Below are 9,036 nucleotides of genomic sequence, written 5' to 3'. Positions count from 1 at the left end.
ACCTGGACTCAGTTATTCATGCCTTCGTCACCTCTCGGCTGGATTACAGCCATACAGTAGACCTGGGCATGAAAACTTCTGCGCTTAGAAAACTCCAACTGGTACAAAATGCGGAAGCACATCTTAGTAACACTGGCTACCACAAACACTTCAGACCTCTCCTCTGTTCTCTGTGCTTCTTGCCAATCCTGCAAGTCTTACTCCTGGAGTGGTTTGAAAATGTGTGCTCTGCCACAGTCTCAGGGAGGGTTACACAGCCAAGTGAAACTGAATGGCCATTAAAATCTTGATTACTAGCCGCTTTTATTGGGTTACCTCTTGTAACTCAGAACTAGATGTAAATTTCCAGTGATAACCTGTGCAGCCATAAACTTCATCCAACCACAAGAGTGTGCATGTGAGAGGATTGCAAATCTCTTCCGCCAAACCAGAATTAGCCGGTATGTATCATTGACACATGAGAGAGCGTGTAAATCTGAAATTGCCCTGGATGGATACAGGATCATGCAGAAGACGAGCTGTTCTGGGGCCGAAAGGGCAGCGATCGGCCGCAGCCCCCTAGCAAAAATAAGCCCCAGTCCAGCACCTCCCGGGCCAAGGGGAGGGAACCGGCGGGGCTGGCGCGGGGAGGCTGAGCGGAGCCTGGGCTGAGGATGATAGGCAGGACGGCAACAAAGCCAGGGGCTTGGAGGAAAGCAGCAAGTTTCGGCGAGAGCCGGGAATAAAGCCCTGCGAGCCGAGCGGCAGGGCTGGCTCGGGCCCCGAGCGGTGAGTATGGCTGGGACGGCGCGCTCCGGGGGAGGCTGCTCTAGAGGCAGCGTGGACCAGAGGGGCTGACTCGCACCGGGACATGGCGAAGGGGCAGGATCCGTGGCACGGAGCCGCATCGGCAGACAGGGAGGTTCCGGGAAGGGAAGCTCAGCTCAGCTGAGTGGGGAGGCGGCACCGCTTTGTCTGTGGCTCCGGGGGAGAAGCGCGGCTGCAGCAGCAGCGAGGTAACTAGCGGTCATTCTTTGTGCTACCGTCAGGCAGAGGGAGGGTGCAGCCTGCAGGGCTGGTAACCTGCCCGAAAGCATCATCACGGCTCCTCCGCCCCTGGAACTCTCTCCCGCGGGCTGCGAAGGAGCAGCTCACTCCGCTTCCTGTTATTTTCCTCCTTTCCCCCACCCTCAGGGGCAAGCGTTAACCCCTTTGCATTCAGTGATCTCTAGGGTCTGCCGGCCTCTGTCTGTGTGTCTGTCTGCGGAGGCTGAAGTTCTGAGAAACTTACTATGTGGTATTACTTTCGGAGTCAATGGTCCTGATTTAAATTTTGGGGGGACATGGGATCTGAATCCTGGAAACCTCACATGTACAATCTGGAAAAAATAGGCATCTCCAAGGCTATTTTCTAAAACCATTTCCACAACAAACATTTCATTAGATGTAAGGCTCTCCTTTACTGGACTCCAATAGGAGAAAAAAAAATCTGTTCTCAGATCTTAGTTCCATATTCTGCTTCCCCTAATAACCATGTTACATGCTCCTAGGGAGAGAATAACATCAGGAACAAGATCCATCATACAGATCCTGCTATAACAACATCAAAGAGTGAGAAAAATAGCCAGAGAGCAAGAAAGATAGTGTTGTAGTTGAGGAGCATGGAGACCTGCGTTCGTGCTCTGATTCTGCCACAGACTTCCTGCATGACCTTGACCAACTCACTTAGCCCAACATTTTCAAAAGAAATCTCCGCACTAGATTTGCCTTTCATGCAAGTGAAGACACCTTAGGCATGATTTATCTAAGTGCTGAATATTCACATTTCCACTGAAGTTAATGAGGTGTTAACCTGAAAATCAGACTAAATGTGTTTCACGCTGGGCAACCAAAAATTAAAGCACCCAAAATTGGAGGCCACTTTGTAAATGTCACCCTTAACTTTTCTGTGCCATGGTAAAATGGGGATATTACTATTTAGGGTACCCAGCTGGGGTGTTGTGAGGCCAAATTCGTTACTATTTATAAAACAATTAGGGTTCTTTGATGGAAGTTGCTATAGAAGTGCAATAGTCTATAATTTTAACATTAAAGATAATCAACCACTGGAACAGGTTACCTGGGGATATGGTAAATTCTCCATCACTTATTGTGACGTTCCCCTCTGGTGTTGTCTGGACCAGTGATCTGCTAGGCCACTTCAATCCTTGACTGTGGAAGCCAGCCTTACCCTGCTCTGCTGTGAGAACCCCCACTCCTGGGCTGTTCATGCACAGCCTCTGGCATGTAAGCTGCTCCCAGCTACTTGCAAGCGAATGACACTAGCCAATATCTCCAGTCCCAGAAACAACCCTAGGAACCTCGGTCTTGCAGTGTCCAGTTATGCCCACTGAACACTGCAAGCTTATATGAGTTTGTCAATTTAACAAAGAAATTGATATGTACCAGGCTTGTTATCCCAACTGGCGCCTCTGACACACTGCAAACAAAACGCACTGCTTCAGGTAGAATAAACAAACAGATTTATTAGCTATAAAGATAGATTTTAAGTAATTATAAGTTAAAACATAACAAGTCAGATTTGGTCAAATGAAATAAAAGCAAAATGTATTCTAAGCTGATCTTAACACTTTCAGTGTCCTTAAAAACTTAGATGCTTCTCCCCACAGGCTGGCTGGTTACTTTTCAGTCAGGGTCTCCCCTTTGATCAGTGTTTCAGTCGCTTGGTGGTGGTGGTGGTGTCTGTAAATGTAGGTGGAAGAGAGAGAGCATGGCAAAATGTCTCTCCCTTTTATCATGTCCTTTCTTTCCTCTTGGCTTTGCTCCCCCGCCTTCAGAGTCAGCTGAGCATTACCTCATCACAGTTCCAAACTGACCAAAGGAAGGGGGGGTGACTCCCTTTAGAGTCTAACAGATTCTTTTTTTGCTGCCTAAGCCAGTGTCCATTGTTCCTGTGAGGCTGGTCTGGGTTTGTCCCATCCATGCCCTGATGAGGTGTGAACTGCCTCTCTGTTCTTGGAAAGTTTTTGCATGGGCTTGCTTGAAGCCATGAGGATATATTTTCAGCCTCATAACTACATACATGAAATTATAACCTATAACCTTACTATAACATTACTGTAACAATTACTATAACATCACTATAACAACCATGCTCAGTGCATCATGAGCCTTCCGAAGACACCCAACATGGCAAACTTTGCATTGGATAGCACACAAACATTTTATAAAGATGAACATGGGGGTGTAGGGTGTTCCCCCAAGGTACAGAATGTCACACTTATACTCTTTAAATCAAGACTGGATGTCTTTCAAAAATATATGCTTTAGTTCAACCACAAGTTGTAGTGCTAGATGCAGGAATCACTGGATGAAATCTAGGGCCCGAGTTATACAGGAGGTCAGAGTAGATGATGATAATAGTTCTTTCTGGCATTAATATTTATTAAACTATTAATTCACCCGAGAAGACAGTTAACATCATGCAAAAGTTGCTTCTCATTCTCCTCAATGAGTTAAGTGAGATAGGCAGACACCTGACAGTCCTGCACGCAGAACTCCCATGAGAGATTATGGGTCCTATCTAGTAGATGACACTGCTATGTTGGGTGCACACTGGATGAGGAGCCCTTGAAAATCTAGCCTTGTTTCACAGAGGGAGTTGCTAGGTGCTGAGCACTTTAAAAAATCTGGTCCTTATTAATGTGCCTAAATGGGAGCTGAGCTCTTTTGAAGATTTGGCACCCCTTATGGGCGCTGAGCATTTGAAAACTGATTCTGAGCTCTTCTGACTGGCTCATCCAAACCCAGTCACAGGTGAAGGGAGTCAGGGTGGGGGTATCATGCTTTGTTGTTGTGACTGTGGATCTCACAATCTTGTTTGCTTGGGGGAAATATGTATGGCTTTGCATATAAGCTGTTGGCACTTGTGCTATAATTTCTTTACGATTTTGCAGTTGCAAAGAGTGTCCTCTGCTTTTCTGGCTTCTAAGGTACTACATTCTAGTTAGATACATCCACAATGTAATAGGTCAAGGGTGTGCTGAGTCATGAGTGAGGAGAGCAGCCAAATGTCCAATCCTAGCTCTGTTCAGCATTTGAGAGTTTGCACAAGTATTGCAAGTGACCTTTCCTGCTTGTGGATGTATTTACATACAGATTCTGGACTAAATATAAACATGAAGGGAGGTTAATAGTGCAAAAGTGAGAAAGAATCCAGTTCATACAGGGTAAAAATAAGCATTTCCCTATTACCCAGGGCTAATGGATGTTGTTGCAAGTCTGGCACTAACTCAGATCACTTTGTTATATCAGTTTATTTGTCTGGGGCCACTCTTACTGTTGTTAAGTGAGCAGTTTCTTTGCTATTGTAAATAGGATGAGTATCATTGCTGGACATAAGTCCCACTGAAAAAAATGTTACTGCTTTAAGTTATTTTTGTTTTAAAGTATTTTAAAAATATTTAAATATTAAATAAAAATTATATTAAATAATAAATAAAAATTAAATAAAAATATTTAAAAATACACAACATTCATTCCTGTCAAAAAAGAAAAAATGACTATGTACAGTATCAGTATTTAGGAAGTTTGATATAATGTTCAGTGAATATATAACCCCCATATAGATAAATCAAGACTACTTTTTCAATGACTAGTGGTTTGGGGGTGCCTCAATCTTTGGGCAATCTGAGATAGTTTATAGGGCTTGATTGTGAGAGAGTAGGTGCTGAGCATTTCTGAAAACCAGGCCCTTTAAGGTGTTTCAAACTGCGCACTCAAAACTTGAGGCACTGAAATTTATTTTTGAAATTTAGGCCATTAATATCACTATGTGGATTCCATACAAAATCTATGGAAAAGCTGCACAGTTAAGCACTTGAAATCAGGAAATACAAAAACTAGGGTTCCATACTCAACCTTCACAGATTCACACTTATGGGCAATCTTTAGTGACATGATGACATATTATTTCTGAAACAATAGATTATAATGTCAATCATACATTATTTTCTACAACCTTAGACAAACGGTGTAATATATTGCATTTTTTTCATCCTTGTATCCCTCACTATTTTCATTACCATAATCATTCAGTAGATCTCTATTGACTTAGACTTTTTATACAATTAGTTCTCTTCTCTCTTGTGTTTGGGCCAGATCCTCAACTGATGTAAATCAGTGTAGCTCCATTTATTCTGTTTTACATCAGCTGAGGATCTGGCCCAATGAATTTCAATATAGGGATAAACTGAGCCTTTAAGCCAGAGATCTCAAACTCAAATCACCATGAGGGCCACATGAGGACTAGTACATTGGCCCGAGGGCTGCATCACTGACACCTTTTCATATAAAGATACAAAAACCCCCCCCCCCCCCCCGCCCAACCCCACTCCACCCCTTCCATGAGGCCCTGCCTCTTCCCACCCCTTCCCCGCCCCCATTCCAACCCCTTCCCCAAAGTCCTCACCCCAACTCCACCCTCTCCCTGCCCCTATTCCAACCCCTTCCCCAAATCCCCGCCCCTGCCCTGCCTCCTCCCCTGAGCACGTGGCTCCCCGCTCTTCCCCCTCCCGCCTGGAAAGCGCTAAGTGCCACCAAACAGGGAAGCGCCTGGAGATAGGCAGAGGAGTGGGGTCGCGGAGCGCTGGGGGCACGGCGGGTGAGGGGAGCTTGGCAGGTGCAGGAAATAACTCTGGGGGGGTGGGGAGCAGCAAATAACTCTGCGGGCCACGTATTTGAGACTCCTGCTTTAGGCTCACTGGGCCCTTTGTAAAGGGTAGTGTGTAGCTTTACCACCCGGGAAGAACTCCAGGAAGGAACTGTAACTCAGAGGCATAATCCCTCTCTTCTTCCCCTGTTGCTTTGAAGACAAGTGGTTATTAAATCACTTCACTCCTTTTCAGGGTGCATCTGCTGGTGCCTGACCATTTCCACTAGCTGGTGTAGTGGAGCACAGCTATGGCACTCCCCAATTCCTCCAGACCATTTGATTGTGAGGGGAAGTATGGAGTCCCTGCTCTCACGCACGTAGTGGTCTTTATTCCTTCCTACTCCCCTATGTGGCCTGGTGAGGACTAGTGACAATCTAACCCATAATCAGCAGCCATGTATTTAGGTTTGTCTTTCAACTAGCAGCGCAAGCTTTTTTACACATAATTCAGCGAATGAGGCATTTCACTGTGGAGTTACCTCAGCTGAACACAGACATGTCCCTGTGTTCCTGAGTTGCAGTGCAGCCGGTGAGGCAGTTAACTATGAAGGTAACTGAGCTACAAATGCTCCCAAACTTCTGTTAGTCTTAAAGTTGCCACAGGACCCTCTGTTGCTTTTTTCTGAGCTACAAACTTAGACAGCTTACATATGCAAGCAATTTTTCACTATTGTTTTGTTATACTTAATCTATAGTATATATTGTGCAAGTCCAGCTTTCTGTATATTTTTCATATAAGTGACTAATTAGCTCTGACTGGCACACACACTAGTATGGTGTACTGCAAGAAGCTATACATGTACTGCAAGAAGTAAATGATCACATAATTAAAGTCAGTGGCCAAATCTTCTGTTAGTGTAAACCACTCTTAGCTCCACTGACCACACCAATTTACAACACCCAAGGAACTAACCTTATATCATGATGCATATGTAAAAGGGATCAGAGTTAAGGTAGGGCTGAATACTATAACCTTGACGTCTGCATTTTTTAAAATTCTGATTACTTAATCTGCTTAATATAATTTTTATATGGAATTTTCTATGTAGAGGCAAAACATAAAAAGAAGTTTTGCTTTTGACAAGTTTGAAGCTCTGCTGGCTTGCAAATAATTGGCAATAGCATGTGTAAATGCTATAATCTGGAAGTGTTTGGATAGCCACTACCAGAACTCCCTGTCTCACTCATTAGAAGGTCTGCAGGAGGGAACCTCTTTCCTGGGCACTTCAGGAAATTCACAGGAGATAATTTCTCTCTTGTAAATCTTTGTGGAACTTTTAAGGTGCATCAGAATGGGCTTCCCTCCTGCACATCTTAAAAAGTGGGTGAGATCCCTCTTTCAACCCCTGGCAGTCTTTATAATAATTTAAAAGCAGGCTTAATCAAAAGTGATACAAGCTACAAAAGTGAGATCTTGGAATAGTGTTGCCGTTTTCATAATATAATAAAAATACTGTAATGATAAATAATAATTAATAAATAGTGTGTCATAAAAACAAATTGGAAGATCACTCTTCCAAGATCTCACTTTTGTAGCTTGTATCATTTTGATTAAGCCTGTTATAAGACAATGGTCCTATCAGAGGCACCAGTAGAAAAAAGGGGTGCAGGGGCAAAGCCCCCATGCACCCCAGGGCCTGGGGGGGCACCACCAGAAAAGTGGGGAGGTCCGCGGGGGCCACTGGAAAAAAGGGGAGGGACCTGCAGGGGGCGGGAGGGGCGCTGACACGGGGGTGGCACATGACCCTCATCACCCCCCCGTACTGGCGCCTCTGACGCCTATGTTTCATTGAGGAGTATCACATGTGAAACAACATGAAGATATTTAAGAAGCCATCTCAAATTGTTCTGCCTACTCAAGCATTCAGGTCTTGATCAGTACAGGCAAACAATGCACTTTACAACAAAGCTTAAACTTGTTCTTCATAATAATTAAAAAAAAAACCACTAGCAGCCTATTTAATTTTACCCTGGAGTTTTGATAACTGTTCATGTAGATGATTTAAGTGAGTACCACCCATTTTGCTGTGTTACAGTAGACTTCCAAGTGTACCCTCTAAAAATGGTTACTGCCTATTCACATTACACTCAGTCCAGCTTCTTGATTGCTTTTAGAAATGGGAGGTGAAATACAATGACAAAACTCACTGCTCTTACTTTATAGATTTTTATTTATTTATTTTTGTAAAATATCATGGCCTGAGGGAAGGAGGGCAGTATACATATTGAAGTTTGCTTTGAGCAGCAAAATGCCTAAGGCCAGTCCTGCTCATAATACTACTGTAATATTTCATTGCCATGAGCACTGCTTCATTATAGTAGCTTGTCCTATCATATTTGCCTATGACCCGTTAATTTTATTTGTTGATTCTTATTTTTTGGCATTAATGAGACACTGTACAAGTTCAGAAACAGTTGCAAACTACTCTTTGCTTTAATGAATTTAGATGTTTTGGACCCAATTTTCCTTTCATTTATAGCAGTGTAAATCCAGAGTAACTTCGCTTATTTTGGTGGAATTACTCTGATTTATACCACTGTGAATCAGAGCAGAATTTCATCTAGTGGGCCAAATTCTGTCCTCCTTTATACCTATGTAGCCTTACCGATGTCACCATTCTGTGGGCTTTGTCTTGTTTGTGCCTTGCCTATTATTATGTCTCTGCTGTTGTTGTTTCTGTGTTGACTGTTTTTTGTGTAACGATGTCATTGAGATGTACTAGAAGGCAACATTTGCTCCATTGAATTTAATGTATCATTAGAATTCTGCAGGAATTGGATTTTGTTAGTGATGAATAAGGTCTCTTATTTATTGAAAAATATCACACATATACATAAATTATGCATTTAATCTTTTAAAAGTAGCTATTGTTTCAAGAATCATACTATACTATTAAATGGAGTACGTGGAAGACCACCAGAAATTGTTTCACTGTTTCTAATATATTTTCTTTTGTCTGTTTCTGAAGCCACTTCCTGTTTCCATTTCTTCAGGGTAGAGAGAGAAAAAACACACCTTATCTGGTAACTTGTACCACTAAAGTTCCCAGTCTCCATGGAAACCTCTGTGGTGCTCCATAGTATTGTAATATTTCAATACGTCACAGGATAAATGGAGAGTTGGTTCTGCATCTTGACTCGTTCAGTTAAAAATTGCCTGTGGAGTCACTTGAAATTATTTTTATTATTTCTGGGTTGTGCTCTTCATTTGTGGGGACTAAAGAACAAACCAAATGTCAATTTAATTTATTTGAGACCAAGTCCTCCATATCTTGTGCACCCAAACTTTCCCTCTGTGCTAGTTTCTGATCTACACTGACATAAATTTGGAGTAACTCACTGAT

This window comes from Terrapene carolina, unplaced genomic scaffold, assembly GCF_002925995.2.
Source record: "Terrapene carolina triunguis isolate 2854851 unplaced genomic scaffold, T_m_triunguis-2.0 Scaffold88, whole genome shotgun sequence".
NCBI lineage: Eukaryota > Metazoa > Chordata > Testudines > Emydidae > Terrapene > Terrapene triunguis.
This window is presented reverse-complemented; position numbering follows the sequence as displayed.